The sequence below is a fragment of the Dryobates pubescens genome, chromosome 11 (assembly GCF_014839835.1).
Source record: "Dryobates pubescens isolate bDryPub1 chromosome 11, bDryPub1.pri, whole genome shotgun sequence".
NCBI classification, from domain to species: domain Eukaryota; kingdom Metazoa; phylum Chordata; class Aves; order Piciformes; family Picidae; genus Dryobates; species Dryobates pubescens.
This window is the reverse complement of record NC_071622.1, coordinates 20,733,528-20,750,447: the sequence shown is the minus strand read 5'-3', so window position 1 is coordinate 20,750,447 and position 16,920 is coordinate 20,733,528.

The window sequence follows — 16,920 nt, the reverse complement described above, 5'->3', positions numbered from 1 at the left end:
AACTCATACATAACTGAAAAGAATGAGAGTTGCCACATCTCTAGGCATGAAGAATTAGCAACACAAGCTGAAGTTGTTTCCTGGATCTGATCAAATTACCAGTAACCTGTTTATTATACAGACAAGCCAAACATGAAAGAATGCAGAGATAAAGGATGACAGATAAATGTAATGAAGTGTTGTTTAAAAAATGAACACTAATAATTCAGATGATGAGTTCAGAAGCTGAAGCACAAAAACCTCAAAAAGAATGATCTTGATGTCTTAATTAGGTGCACATTTGGTAGTTTTACATTGTGCCATTCTAGAATGGGGCAACAAGGGAAATAGAGCTTACAGGAGAAAAACAGACTAATAGCTTGCAACAATAACCACAAAAAGAAACAACCAAGCTCCAAACCTAGACTTAGAATTTATAAAAAATTATAATGTCATCTGAATTCAATGTTTAGCCAAACACTGTTTATCAGAGTTTCATTCTGTTCATTTTTTTTCCCGGGGCCAGATTTGGATCACTAACTTGAGTTGGGCCTGAGGGAGAAACACAGCATGTATGATGAGCTGATTAATTACCAGAAATCAAATGCCTTGCAGTCAGGAGCAATGTGCTTGAAAGAAAGCACTAGTACTATAGAAGTGGTGCATATCTACATGCATGCATGGCCAGGCAAGAACACTGTGGGGATTAGGTTTCGCTGTAGCCTGAAACAAAGGATTTAGGAGTGATTGTTTATCCTTGACAGTGTGACCTATGCCAGTCTTTATTAACAAGGGCTTTCAGTATATGACATTTAAAGCAACATAACTCTCTTAAATAAACCTCAGGGTTTTACTTTCTTAAAACATCACTAGAATTTCAGCCGCTTTTCAGAAACTGTGGCAGTGATTCATAATTAAAGGTTAGGATATGCCATGTTTCAACCCTTGTGTGCATTAGTGCAGTTCTTTTGAGTCTGTCTCATAGGAAGAGCTCATTTAAAGTGGAGTGCAAACCTACTGGGAAGCCATAAGTGAAGGTAGAATCATATTAAATATTAGGAACACTGTATCATCTGGTTTGGAAAGTTGTTGAAACCCAGCAGTAAATTAGGAGATAGGTCAGACCATTTTAATAGGTTTCCCTATCTGTGAAAGTCATGTGCTTATGCATCCAGATGCCTAGTAGCATTTTGTGTTTTCTGTACAGGATCATTTCAGAATTACTTTCTCAGTCATGAAACTCAGAAAAATCATAAACTCACTCATGTCTTCTAATATAGCTTTTCATGCAGTCTTTAAAAACAGAGAGTTATCTTGTCCATGTGAAAGTTTCAACAGATGATTTCACATAAAACATTGTTAGACTGATTTAAAGTGTTGTGTTTACAGTTGTCTATTCTGGTATTTATTTGTTCCTTCTGCTGCTTAACAGAAAATAAATATTACATTGTCATCTCACTAAGCATATTTCTGCAGTTGGAACATTTTTTCCTGTACCTATGAACTACCCTTTGAACCAGTAAATGTTTCAGGCTGTGGCAAGGATATGACAGGGTGACCGGGAAGCAGCAGAAGACCAAGTCAGATGATGGTTTCCTAGTTACAAACTGTTATATAACTCTGAAAGAAATCTTTGCCTAAAACACATGAACAGGCATGTGTCACTATTTTCAGCTGTATTCATTTAAAACTAAAATAACTTTTTTTAATCTCTTTTTTATTGTTTTTTTTTCTTTCTCATGTTTCTTTGTCGTAAGAGAAATATCACTTCAAAAAGGTAATTTTGTCCAAACGTTCTCATTGCCCTCTGCTATATTATCTAAGGATAATGAGCAATTTTAGATATCTATAGAGGCTCTTCTGACTTCTCTCTCTTTCTGATTTTTTCATGCAATAAATAGTTATAGGTTAATTTTACTTCTTTCTTTTTTTTTTTCAGTCTGGCCTGGTGACATATATTAAATGGCTGATTCTGAAAATAAAAAGTAATACTGTACAGTAGAGAGCCACATCTGAGAACACTGAATCATAGTGGTGACTCCACCACTTCCCTGGACAGACTGTTCCAGTCCTTGATAACCCATTCCATGAAGAAATTTTCCACAATATCCAATCTGAACCACCCCTGGCACAACCTGAGGCTGTTTCCTCTTGTCCTGTCACTTGTTGCATGTGAGAAGAGATGGAACCCCAACTAGCTCCAGACATAGAATAGAATAGAATAGAATAGAATAGAATAGAATAGAATAGAATAGAATAGAATAGAATAGAATAGAATTAACCAGGTTGGAAAAGATCTTTGAGATCATCAAGTCCAACCTATCATCCAACACTATCTAATCAAATAAACCATGGCACCAAGCACCCCATCCAGTCTCTTCCCAAACACTTCTGATGATGGTGACTCCACCACCTCCCTGGGCAGCCCATTCCAATGGCAAATAACTCTTTCTGTGAAGAACTTGTTCCTAACATCTAGTCTAAACCTCCCCTGGTGCAGCTTGAGACTGTGTCCTCTTGTTCTGGTGCTGGTTGCCTGGGAGAAGAGACCAGCCCCCGCCTGGCTACAACTGCCTTTCAGGTAGTTGGAGAGAGCAATAAGGTCTCCCCTGAGCCTCCTCTTCTCGAGGCTAAGCAACCCCAGCTCCCTCAGCCTCTCCTCATAGGGCTTGTGCTCCAAACCCTTCACCAGCTTTGTTGCCCTTCTCTGGACAGGTTCCAGCAAGTCAACATCTTTCCTAAACTGGGGGGCCCAGAACTGGACACAGGACTCAAGTACAGGAGCACAATGGCCTCCCTGCTCCTGCTGGCCACAGTGTTCCTGATACAGGCGATGCCATTGGCCTTCTTGGCCACCTGGGCACACTGCTGGCTCCTGTTCAGCCAGCTGTCAACCAGTACCCCCAGGTCCCTTCCTGCCTGGCTGCTCTCCAGCCACTCTGACCCCAGGAATTTGCTGTGGGGGATGGTATCAAAGGCCTTGCTGAAGTCCAGGTAGACTACATCCACAGCCTTCCCCAGAGGTTACCTGTTTGAGGTAGCATTCTATGACAAGGTCACAACATCAATAGACAAGGGGAGAGCAAATGATGTAAAAGCACTGAGCAGTCTCATGAATTCAAGGAACATTGACAGCTATGCAGTCTGTGGCCACAAACATAGTGGCAGTATTAGCAGCAATGCCAGGATAGTGTTAATTAATTCTCGTAAACCCTTTGCCTTCCTCTTCAGCTTCTACTTACACTGGTGGAGGAATAACAATACCATAATGCCACTTGGCACGCTGTGAAATAAATGGAAAGGAAACCTTCAAACACCATTGGACAACATGAAAACAGAGAGAAAAACATGGCAAGAAAGATAGAGGCTCCCCACCCTCAACCCCCAACTACAGCAGTGATGGGGTACAGAACTCAGAATCTTCAAAGTAAAAAAAAATCTCTTATCTAAAGATAGAATTTTATTCCACAAGATCTGTAATGCTAATCCTGTTAGCATATTAGTGTGTGATCATGACTCTAGAGTTACATACAACATTCATACCAAATATGAACATACTGTGAAAGCAGCTGTGAGGGCTTGATGAACTCAAGATAAAAAGAGCCATATTCATGAACTGCCAGCAGCAATAGCAGCCCCATACTAACAGGGAGATAAAGTGGAGAGGTGCTGGGGCTGCACAGCTGTGGCTCCAGCAGGTCACCTTGACAGACAGGCTACACTCCCTGACGGTGGATATTGGGCTGCAGCAAGATCTAACACTCTTCTTACCTCATTGGTAAACATACACTCGAGACCCTTCTGCTTTAGCATCTCTGTAATCCAGGCTCCGAGTCTCTTGCTAAACTGTGCCGTAGGTACAAGAACTGCAGGAAGAAAATCTGAAACGGGGCACAGAGATAAGTATCTATATTCACCTCTGAGTCATAATGTCATGCAAAGTCAAAGTCTGCTGAGATGAAAGGCAGATGTAAAGTCTAACATAGATAGACATCCAACAGCTCTCACCAAGGTGGGTGAGGGGCTGCACAGAGTCAGTAGTAGCCTACAATTACCTTTAGTGAAGCAAATATTTTAAATGTTAAAGAAATGTTTCAGAAAAAAAATATGAAAACTTCTCAGTATATATTTTTTCCTTCCCCCCTCATCATTTGTTATATGTATTATTTTTTTAGAATTAAATATTATTTTTAGAATGAAAATTGTTAAATGCCCATCTTGGCTCTCTGGTTTGGATACTTTTATGTTAGTGTCAGCAGCTGTAATGATAATGCTTCTCCATATGAATTTGACAATGGAGTGAGTTTTTGTCTCATACAATTAATTACAGTAAATGAGGGGATTGCTCACAGCTCAGATACTTCCTCCCAGCCACCATCCTCTTCTGATTCCTCACCACCATCTCTACCAAGTCTATCTTTTGTGAAGCAGCCCATTTCATTAAACAGTTCCTACGCTCAAGTGTGAAACCGTAGCACTTACCTTGAATGCCTTCTATTGTTACTGTGCCACTTATATCCTGAGGAGAGTCTATGATACCAGCTAAGTGAAACATCTATAATTATTTTTCTATACTTATTACTTAGAAGTGGAAACAATGAAAAATAATACAGAGAGTGATTTTTAACCTTTATTATTTATGCTTATTATTACAGAATTAACCAAGTGATCTCTCATTTAATCCCACAGGCTTTGCGTGATAAGTATCTCCTCTTTCAGAGAAAGACTGAAAAGAAGGTGTTTTAATCCTGGCTTACCCAAAAGAAGGGTTTTTTCTTCTTCTGTCACACCTCAAATACAATGTGTTTGAAATGAGACTTATTTATGATCTACACCTCAGCACTATCACTCTGGATACTCTATCTATATGATTTTTTTATTTGTTTGTTTTTAATCCTGAAAAAAACACTTCCATGGTACAATTCTTCTTCATTGTGAAGACAAATATTTCCATTCCTCAGCTATAAATTTCATCTTTTAAATTAATATCCTTTTGTCTGTGTAATATGAGAAAGCTAGAGCTAAATATTCCACTCTTTGCTCTCTATGTCATATATTATATTATAAAGCTTTATCTGGCCTCCTTGTATTTATCCTTTCTCTAAAATAAACAGTCCTATTCTTTTTACTCTCTTCAGAGGTGTTTTTTTTCATACCTTCCCTTATCCTCAGAAATCATTGCCAACTGTTTTCTATTTCTTCTTTCACTCAGCTTTTTCAACAGATGTAACAAAAACTTTTTACCATAAGCTTGTCAATGATTCATATTCTGACATGAAATATTTTCCTTTTTTGCTATAATTCATAGATTACACTGCTTGAGGTACACTGGGTTTAATGAGTGCTGCAAACGACACAATGCCCCTATATACAAATAGGAGGTGGAGGCTTTTTAGGTCTTACTTTATTTTACACCTGTACTCTTTCTCAAATGTGCCATGTTTATATGTTTGCATGTTATATGGTAATACTGACTGCCTGTAGCTCTTTCCAGAACTTGATAATTTCAGCTAAAGCAGAAGTTTGTTCTTTACTGATTAAAAAAAATAAAAAATAAATTGCATTTGGAGCATTAATTTGTACAGATACAACTTGTCTGTGCTGTTTAGCTACAATGGACTGTAAGAGGAAGAGAGACAGATCAACATATCAAAATTCAGTGAGAGGTTCATTTCAGCCATTGCATTCATGCATGTCTTATTGTTTGGCTGCCTCCCCTTCTCCCTGCCTTCTGAAATGGCTGGCAGCCTGCTCCTGTGCTGGTGAAGCCCCGGCTGCCATGTCCCTGTGACTCTGTGCCACCATGCGAGTGTGCTCGCCACTGTGCTGCTGGGGCAGGCAATGGAGCTTCCAGGGCACCACACTCCCTCTCTGCTGCAGTAGGTCCTTAATGATCTTAAATCTTATGCGCTTTGAGCATTGTTACACCCACCTGACATTTACATGCCAAAAGTACAAAATGGAAGCACGAGAAAAACTTGAAATACAGAGAATGAAGTGCACTTCATTACGCAGTGCTTTGATCTTGAGAAAACAGCTGGCTAATGGAAGAGAGCTAATCCTGCTGAGTGGTGGGGGAGACTGTAGGTACAGCGTTGAATTCCCAACATACAACCCAGGATTTCCAAGCCCATTAGTTCAAGCTACAGTCTCAGAAGAACAACTACACCTTCTAGATAGATTATAGACAGCACATACCTGAGTCAGGCATGTTTGGCCATAACTTTGTGCCCTTACTGGATTTGAAAAAAAAATGAAAAAGTCTTACCTGTATGTTTCATATCTTTGATATCAGTGCATGATGATGAAGGACCTGGGGGTTCTAATCAACCAGTGGCTGAATAGGAGTCAGCAGTGTGCCCAGGTGGCCAAGAAAGCAAATGTCACCCTGGCTTGTATTAGAAAGGCTCTGTCCCACAGGAGGAACGTGGAGGTGATTGGTGCATGTGCTCAACACTGGAGAGGCCACATCTCAAGTACTGTGTCCAGTTTTGGGCACCTCAATACAAGAGAGATGTGGAGGTGCTGAAGCGAGTGCAAAGTAGTGTAACAAAGCTGACAAAAGGCCTAGAGAATAAATCTTATGAAGAGCAACTGAAGGAGCCAGGGCTGTTTAGTTTGAAGAGGAGGCTAAGGAGAGACCTGATTGCTCTAACACCTGGAAGGACATTGTAGAGAGGTTGGTGCTGGTCTCTTCTCATAGTTAATTAGCAATAGAACAAGAGGGAATGGCATCAAACTGCAATACAGTAGGTTTAGACTGGACATTAGGGGAAAAAAAAAATTCACAGAAAGAGTGGTCAGACATTGGAACAGGCTGCCCAGGAATGTGGTTGAGTTGCCATCCCTGGATGTGTTTAAAGGTCACTTAGATATGGTGCTTGGGGATGTGGTTTAGGGGCATGCTTTGAAGAGTAGGGTCAATGGTGGGACTTGACGATCCCAGAGGACTTTTCCAACCTGAATATTTCTGTGATTCTCTATAGATGTCTAGACATGCTCTGTTATATATTACAGGTGAAAGAATTGAAAATTAAATTTCCTGTAAAAAAGGGGAAAAAAAAATGGTATTAATTTCAGCCAAGATAATGGAGAAGAGGAAAACATGCTTGTATGCTCATATGCATGTAAGCTTATGCACACACAGAGACACACACAGGCACTCACATTTGCTCAGTCACCTCCTAGATGGTTATATGCAAAGAACCAAAAATTTTATACAGAGAAACCTGATTTTACTGTTTAATTGTTCTCCCTTATATTCTGAAGGATATTTCTTCTTATTCTCTGCTAAAGCTAGTTAGCTGCATGATGTTCTATGCTGTTATCTTATCCTACAAACAATGCCCTTGTCATAGAATCAGAGAAGACTGATCAATGCGAAACACCTGTTTATATTTCTTGCTATTTTTATTATTTCTTCAGCTCCACTGTATCTGAAATAGCTGGTATGCACTGGCCATTGCTTTTGTTGTTGTTTTGTTGGGTTTTTTTAATAATTTGCACCCTAACTGTCTAACTGCTCAGTTTAAAACTTCCCAGATGTCTCACTAACCCTCCCAACTTTTGCCAGACCCAGAGATTTTTCAAGGCCTCAGTGAAAACAAAAGGAGTATTTCAAGAAAGAGGTCTGCAGTTTTTCTACCATCTTCAAGAAAAATCAAATGTCTCTTCAAAATTTTTTCATGGAGACCTTAAAATATTTTTTCTGCATTCTTGTCACTATGCCCTTTGTTTGCTTTAGTGAAATCAGTCATTGCATTAGCAATGGTGACTATGTAAATCTTGAAGCTTTTTGATTACATATACTCTTTTCTAGCATTTCCTCCTGCTCATTTAACAAGTGGCTTTAAATTCCATACCATTGTCATGGGGCATAGTTTAAATAGCAGTCTTTGCTTCCCTACATGTCATGCTGACATTAAAAGAATTCTAAGTAAAATATTTGTTGTTTCTTGGGAAGAGATTATAAAGTCTTTAGACAGAAAATATTCATCCAAGTTATTGTTATCCTGTTTATTTCAGTGGAACTGCCTTATGAGAATGCTTTGAGGGAGTAATTCATCTTCCTGAAAAGCGGTTGCAGTGAGGTGGAATTTGGTCTCTTCTCCCTAGTAACAAGTAATAGGATGAGAGGAAATGGCTGTAAGTTGGAGAAGGGAAGGTTTAGATTGGATTCTACAATATGACCCACGCTGATTACAATTTTTTGTTCTTTTTTTTTTTTTTTTTTCACATTAACATGGTTTCAAATATCATGAGGGGAAGCCTGAGATTATAGGCAAATGTTAGTTTTCTTCTTTGTTGCTGTTTTGTTGCTGTAAAGTGTGATGCTTCCCATGTAAGCAAAATAGCCTCCATGGCTATCATATAAAAAGTCTTCCTTCTAGCGGACAAGACAGACAAAAATGTATAAAATTACTAGTTGGTACAATACACCTCGTTCCCAGCACCACAGTTTACAACTGAAGCTGTCCACTGGCCAGCAAAGCAGTTATTGAATGGAATCAGTAAATATTTGTCGGGGAGACAAATTGTACATGCACAAGCACAGAGACACACAGAGTTCTACACATGGGCAAGTTGTTTTCCTGGGACCATCCACCTACTTGATGAAAAGGCTGACAAGATTTGTCCTTCCTTAGAGAATTTGCTGATATGGAGTCAGTTACTCTGATGATTAGTAAAAACTTTTTAAAAGAGCAAGTGATTTTCATGGTCTTCCCTTTCCTGCCTTCTTTTTTGCTCACTGTAATACATCTGGTCTTCATCTATGTCCCTTTGTCCCTTCTGAACAGATTTTACATTCCAAAAAGGACTTCCAAGAAACCCAAAACCAAACAAAACAAAAACAATTTTAAAAAAAAGGGGGGGGAGGGGGGGGGGGGGAGGGAAGAGGGGTTAAAACCCCCATGCTTTGTTATGAAATAGGGTAACAGAGTCACAGAATTATTGAAGCTAGAATAGACTTCTGAGATCATGAAGTCTGGCTCATGACCTAACACCACCACAGTGACTAGACCATGTCACTAAGTGCCATATCCAATCTTTCCTTAAACACCACTAGGGACCTCCTTAGCCAGTCCTTTTCAGTGTCTAATTACCCTTTCTATGAATAAGTGCTTCCTAATATCCAGCCTAAACCTCTCCTGGAGCAGCTTCAGCCCATGTCCTCTCATCTTTTCATGGTTTTCTAAAATATGTAAGAAAATATATCTTACAAAAGGACAAATCTTGTTTGGACACATCTCAAGTCATACATGTATAAACTTATTTTAAATTGATGCCATTCTAATTCTTTCATGATATTTCAGAAATGCGTGCTAGTGAAGGAGATCTACAGTAAAAGTCCTTATAACATATGTTTGAAATACGGTGATTTACACGTATTAACTAAGGTTCAAAACACTTTGGAAACAGGTTGAAATTTTAAGTCAGTGTCAGAGCCTGGATTAAGTTTGAAGAGCTAATGAGAACCTGTAGACCAGAGGAATTAAGGAAGTGCTTTAGTGCGTTTTCTCTATAGGAATAAATTTAATTGAAGTAAATACTGAGTGGAGGTATCTATCCTCTTCCCTGGTCTACATCCCCTCTATCCACTTAAAAGACTGATTAGTTTGGAAAACAATTTAAAATATAGCCCCATTGAAACTGCCACATTGATTAAAATGATACCTTTATATTTTAAAATATTTAGAGTAGAAATTAAAATATATAGCAGTCTCAGTGATTGCCGACCACATTCTTTTCAGCAGCTTCTCTACTGCCTTGGCTAATTGGTCCTAATGTGCAGTTAATTATGTCACCCTGCATTTCTCCTCCTTTCCATTTACTTATCAAATATGGTGATTTTTCTTCCTTCTGTCTGTGTGGATTGAAAAGATATTGGCATATTGACCCTTGAGTCCACCACATAATAGTCAGTTCTACATTTCACAAAACTGTCTCCACATACTGTGATAAGCTCCCCTAGGACTATATTTGTTCTTATGATTATGCAATATGTTAACTGCCTAAAAGGAAAACAATATCTAAAACATGCATAAATAAGTAAGCAATCTCTTTATGCTAGGTGCTGCAGAAAGATTCTCTAAGCTGAAGATCCTGCCACTCATACAGAAAAGCAGGACCAGGTAAAGTGGAACAGATGGAGGTGAGATGGAGATGAGGTAATGGGAAGAGCATGCAGTTCCTTATGCAGGGAAACTCCTTGACAAAGGCAGCAACTGTGTTCCCTAAATCTCAGCATTAAGTCTCTGAAGTGTGATTCTCCTTCTCCATCTCTTACATATTTCTCACTACTTGACCCTCTTTCTATCACTTTATGACAGAGGTGCTTTCAGTAGCTCTTTCACATAAGGAGTCAGGATTTCCTTTAATAGCAATGAAAACAGCTTAATTTAAGTTGTCAAAATACAACACAATTCAAAAGACGAATTCCTGTGTTCCCCAACTAACATTCACCTCCTGAGTGCCTTATAATTACATCGACAGTGAACCCTGGGAAAGGATGAAATTGAATGATATGAAGGATGCGGAGGAAATGAGCATCAATTTGTTAAATACTATGTTTTCGCTTTAGATTTTAACCTTTGTAGGGTACAATGTACACGTGAAATGTGACTGACGAGTGAAGAGTGAACAGAAAAGCCTTTTAGTGAGAGTATAATATCATGGCTGTATTTAAAATTCTTGAAGCACTCCAGAGTTCTGGCGCAGGATGTTTTCCCCAAAGTACCTAATGTAAACATAAGCCTGTTTATGTTTCAGTAGGTGTGAATAAACTCAGCCAATACTCAGTGCCAAGAAAATGAAGCATTTTTTTTTCCCCATCACAGCAACTGACGTAAGTAATCAACTTGCTGTGTGTTGCAAATGAGGCCTTCATTCTGCTGACTCCAATGAGCAATATTAATGTGTGTTTGAGAAGCTCAGAAAGGATAATTTTCTAGAGAGGAAAAATCTTAATTTCTTAGTGGTTTTTAGTAAAAGAGACCCAACACAATGTTTTACAAGCCCAACTCCCTGATGTGATAGCATGCAACAGATTTTAATAGTTAGTTCTGAATCATGCCCATGCTATGAAAAGAACCATTGTGCCAGAGAGGTGGCATGATGAGTGGAGGCAGGGGAGTGGTAGCTTATAGCAAAGAAAATAGTTTTAGTAGCCTGTGGAGCCAGTGGCCTTTTCTTTTTCTTGGGACATTGCAGAGACAAGCAAGCAACTCACAAAAACACAATTAAGCTTTTGATAGCACTGAGGGGAGAAGCTTGAGTATGGGTGCAGGGCAAAGGCAGGATTTTTCTAACAGGAGGAGTCAATAACATCAGGTGGAACAGAGTTCTCTGGGTTTGCAACAGCTTTTTTAAAGTGAGATGTTTCTGGGGAATTGAAACATCTAATCTGTAGCCAAGAGCACAGAAGGGAGGTGGCTTTGTGTTTTGTAAAAATAATGAAGCCATAGATCCAGAGCCAAATTTTGAAGAGGATTCTAAATACTGTTTTGGGGAAAAGATTATGGAAAGAATTACCAGTAGCTGTTGTCACCTCCCAAAGCACCACTGCTGAAAGAAAGAACTGAATAGCTTTTCTAATCTTTTTTCTCGTCCCTTTCTTTTGGAGGAAGTCAAGCAGAATGTAGTTAAAGGCTCTATTTCCACTGAAATCTTCTGTGTTAAATCAGACCTTCTGAGTCCAACCTTTCCTAGCAGATGCTCTTTTACTTTTTTATTCTTTTTCCTTGCTCCTTTTCTCTTTTCTCTTTTCTCTTTTCTCTTTTCTCTTTTCTCTTTTCTCTTTTCCCTTTTCTCTTTTCTCTTTTCTTTTCTCTCTTTTTCTTTCTTTCTTTTTTCTTTTCCTTTTTCTTCAGTAAGTAATCAGCATTTCATTAAGTGACTTTTACGTAGTACAATCTTTGAGATATTTGTAGCTTGATAAGTATTGAATATGTGCTGCTAAGAGTGTTCAACAAATCTAGTTGCCTTTTTAATACTTAAAATGCAGGAAGGGAGAAGGGAAAAGGAAAAAGGTAGCAGAAGTTGTAATTTACTCGTTCTTTATATGTCTTGAAATCAGGGACTGCATTGAATTCAAACACTAATTAACAAAGGCCTTTATGATTTTTCTGTCTGATCCAGCAGCATATGCATACATATCCAGGCATATCCAGTTTTAGTTTGCACTGGGACTTTGCACAATTTTCTGGCTTAGTGTAAGCAGAAATTTAGGTTACAACCTGTGTGGGCTCACACCCACTTCCACCCTCAAATTTGACTATGAGGTTTTGACATTCAGGTAAACTAAAAATTGCAAAGTGAACAACATCAAAATCAATGAGTTTTCTCTGGCTTGATGTCAGAAGTGACAGAATCTGCACATTTTGCATGCTTTTGGAATATGACTTCATGGGAACATTTCAAAAACATTAATCATCCCTTCAGGACTCATGTTTTACCTTTGCTAACACACATAAATCACAAATCTGGAACATCAGCTCTGATTTCAATTATATTTGACACAATTCTCTTTTCACCAGTTGGATTAAATATGTTTTACTCTGCTTCCCAATCCTATAAACAGTTTAACAATAAAACTTTAAAATAAAGCATGTACCGCAATGTTTGGATAACCACAGTCCCAGTTTCAGACTATGAAACTTCAGTTTTCAGAAGGCAAAACTGTTGTACTATGTGATCATTTTTTTCCAGTTTTCTTCTTGTTGTTTTCCCTATCTATTTTTAGTGGATAAGAATTTCAAGTAACGTCACACTAAACTTCAGCGGAAGCTTGAAACATTGCATTGTTTGACTAATTAAGACTAAAAAGTTTCTCTTGAACAAAATGTCATATGCACCAATTATATCTAATGAGGAAAACCATAATTCTTAATAGGTCTCTTGTAAATTAAATGGGTCCTTTTGAAAATAAGTAAGTGTTAATTATTTGATAGAAACGAGATAAAACTCTACTGAAACTTATATATTAATAAAATATTATTATCTAAGGAAAAATGTAATTAATAATTGTTAAATTTAAAAAAAAAAAAAAGTTAAAGGTTATTTCAGTTCAAAAAAAGTTAATGCTTCTCTGTGATTCCTTACAAAAAAACACAGAAAGAGAAGATACTGTCATAGCATTTAACTGCAGAAAAAAACATCACAATATTGTGTTCCTGCTGCTTCCAAAAAGATAATTTATAAAGCTGTAGGTAGCATGCAATGAATACCCTACACATGCAGAATCTTAAAAGCAAATGTTCATAACCAAAACTTTACAGATTTCAACCCAAGGCAATTACTGTCTTGGATATGAAATAGGTAACTCCTATTTTACTGATATCAGTTGAAACAATCAATTAATAAAGACAAAATGCAAAAGAAAACCCAAAAGTAGTAATTCAATGTTGGTTTTAATTTCAAATTCAATCGTAACTGAAGAACATTTTGCCTTCCTGTTGAAATTCACGGTGGTAGCGTTATTGTGGTTGTTGCTGCTGCTGCTCTTGCTGCTGCTGCTGTTACAATAAAGTCTTCAAACTGGAGACCGGAATGTCATACTAGAATATCCACTAAAAGTGTTTCACTCATGCTGTCACATGTAAACCTCTGAAACTGGACAAGGTCCCCTAAAATCTCAGTTGGCAATAAACTGGAAAATTTTTCTCCAGTGCTCCTCCACTGAAGAAGTTATTTACTTCTCTCTCTCCTTCCTACTCAGTAGACATACCTTTTGGGTTACTTTCTATCTGCTCATGATGGATAAGAGCAGGAGGGCTTTGGCTGCTCAAGCCTATTTGTAGTGTGAAAGTAGAAGTCATTGCCAAAATGCTATATGGCTAGCGGCAGCTTAAATGGTGATATAAGATTTTCACTCATTTTAAGTTAATTCTGCCCAAGTCTTATCTCCTATTTAAATGAATCTAGAACATTTTCTCTGTAAAATTGAAAGATTTGTGCATATTAAATGGGGAATTATAAACACTCATTTTTCAGCTTTCTGATCTCTTGCTAGCTAACACATCATTTATTTTGTCTCTGAATTCTGGTGTACTTCAGACACAAATCTGGAAAACACTAACACAGTTTCTCAGTTTAGCCTGATCCAAACTTTTAGGAGTGAACAACTGACCTAATTACATATATAGTGAAGGCATTAAAATGCAGTATGATTTGAAAAATGCAGTACGGTTGGCAAAATACTACAGACCTAAAAAGCCTACAAACATACTTGTACAATTTCTTTTCCTATAGATAGACACAATCAGGTCACTAATGATAGTGTGGCCTTGAAAACTAAAGGTAGCTATATTTTAGTTCCGAAGTTTGGAGAAAAAGAGAGTGGCAGAGGGGAACTCCTGAATACCTTCCAATGAGAAGCAACTTTATTTTCTGATGGGAAATTAGTTGCAATACCCTGGATGCTGTAGTGAAACACTTACTAAATATAATAAAAACTATGTTTTAAAAACAGACCTAACAAACAATCAGCATTTTATTTATTTTTTTTACGGTCAGCCTTTTATAGTCTCCCTAAGAGATTTACAGTCTCTATAGTTGTCAATGGTGTGACTGAGTGATCTCTCAGTGAGAACTGCCATGGTACTGTTGCTTCCCAGCAGGCAGTCCAGTCAGATGATGTAGAGTAGGCATAGGGAGACAGATCCCATTTGAATGCATGAAAAAAACATGATGCTGAAATTTCATAGCTGTTGTAGAGTATATTCTAGATGCCTGATCCTCATTTTTTGCACGCTTGGAGCTTCCATTCAGACATAATGCTGGATTTGTGCAAAACTGCACTCTGTCACTTGTTTGAATTTATCAGCATTTAATTTATGCCAACTCTGAGTGCATTGCAGGGCAGCACAGAAATCACAGGAACAACACGGGGCTGATGACCGTGCTGCTTTCATTCCTGTACCAGCTGGTGTTGCAAAGCTATGCAGCCTGGCCTTTTGGAAAGACAGAGGAAGCAGAATAAGCTCTCCGGAAATTTCTTACCACAGATGCCTCATCTGTAAACTGGGACTAATAGCACTTCACTATTTTGAGCAGTCCTTAATGTAGAGTTCAGATGTCTCTAATATATTACACTCTGAGCCTGAAGTGGTTTCTCCTGTGTCCAACAACCTGCTTCTCCAAAAGTTGCTGACTAGCTTGATAAGGAGTTGGATTAAGCTATTTGTTATCTGTCTGTATTGTACCCCAGGTACTTATCTATCTAAGGTACTTATATCAGCACCTTTACACCTAAGTGCTTCCCAGTCTGTAATGGAAAGTATTTTCTTTATCATAGTCCTGGAAACAGTATTCTTTTCAATTTATAGATGGGGAACTGAAGCAGAGAGAGTAAATTACTTTCCTGCAGTTTTAACAAGAAACCCGAGGTGGAGGAAAGACCTGGCCCTTGCCTGGGTCTATGTCAGGCTGTGGCACCAACTGCCTGACAGGGAAAAGTACAGGGAGGGGGGAGAATTAATTTTTAACAAAATGTGTTGTTTTGGTTTATATCTGCCATATATCCAGTTCCACAAAATTCCCTGATCTAAAAGGAGAAGAGAGGCTCAATAAAACCAAATTGTTATTCCTTTCTCTCGTAATATGTTTTTGATCATGTCACATCCATAACTGCATGATTTCCAAATCTTTATGAACCATGTAAGCATCTTTTAGGAAAATCTTTTTGTGGCAACCTCTAACTCTTCCCTTGTTGGGAAAAAAAAATAAAGTTCAAAATAAACCAAAACAAACCACACACCTAAATGAAGTATGGCCTGGCTAATTCTTTTTGTGACCATACATGCTTAAGGGCTCTAATAAAATTACTTTCAGTTCACAATGTAGTCTTTATTGTTTCTTAAGAAATATGCCTCAATCAGGGAAATAAACCCTACAGTATCAAGAAAACCCATGTCTTCTTGCAAGAAACAGTCAAAATTGAAAGAGTAAGCATTGCTATTTTGAAATACCTTCTGATAGATTAGAATTTTTAATTCTAATGACAATAAAACCAACTATTTTGAAGGAATTGGTCAAAAGCAATTAACAATTAACCAAGCATTAATACCTTTTGTTCTTGCTGGCAGTTAGTAATTAGCCACTAGTTGGGACCATATGTCAAATATCTGCTATGGAAATTAAAATGACTGACAAAGGAAATTGGAGTGACTGGGGTCACTGACTGTATTGAGCCAACTGAGAATGGTCCAGGTTACTGTGTATATATTGCATGTTGTTTTGTGTGAAGTGTGCTTGGAGCTAAATGAGAAAGTCTCTGGAGGAATGGGAGGAAAGAAGGAAAAGCCTCCTTCCCTAAACCCAGAAGTGCATGAGCAGGGACTGCTCTGCTGGAGCGAGCAGGGAAGCTACTGTATAAGAATCAAAGATCACATGGCCCACTCTAAAAGGTAATAGCAGGAATGAGATTTTTCTAGGAACTTAGTGAATACTGTGGAGAGTTTGGGCAACCTTTAAAGCCACTGAAAGAGTAAAGGATTGTCCTCATGAGAACATACTGACAGGGAAAAATTGGTTTCCTGTCTTTCTTATTTAGTCTTTCTCTTGTGGCATGTCTGAGATTCTTTTTTTTTTATCTGAAGTGTTTTCTGTCTTACAGTTTTGTTGTCTCTTTTTAGTGGCCTTTTGTTTTATAACCTGGTAACCACCTAGGTGTGTTATGTGCTTATTTTAAGGAATAAAGGTAAACCATTCCACACAGAGCTCTGACAGGCATGTGGTCCTACCACTAATTTTCTCTACATTGGTTCATCTAGAGTTAAGCAGTAAGATGGTATCCAATGAGAAGTTACTCTATAAAGAGCCACAAAGGTGAAAGATTTTTTTTCTCTAGGGTGGGGCAGGAAATTTCTCTCCTGAGGCATGATATGGCAAAGATCAGGTGGTGGGTGGCTAAATACATGTAGGTGACTCGAGATGTGAAAT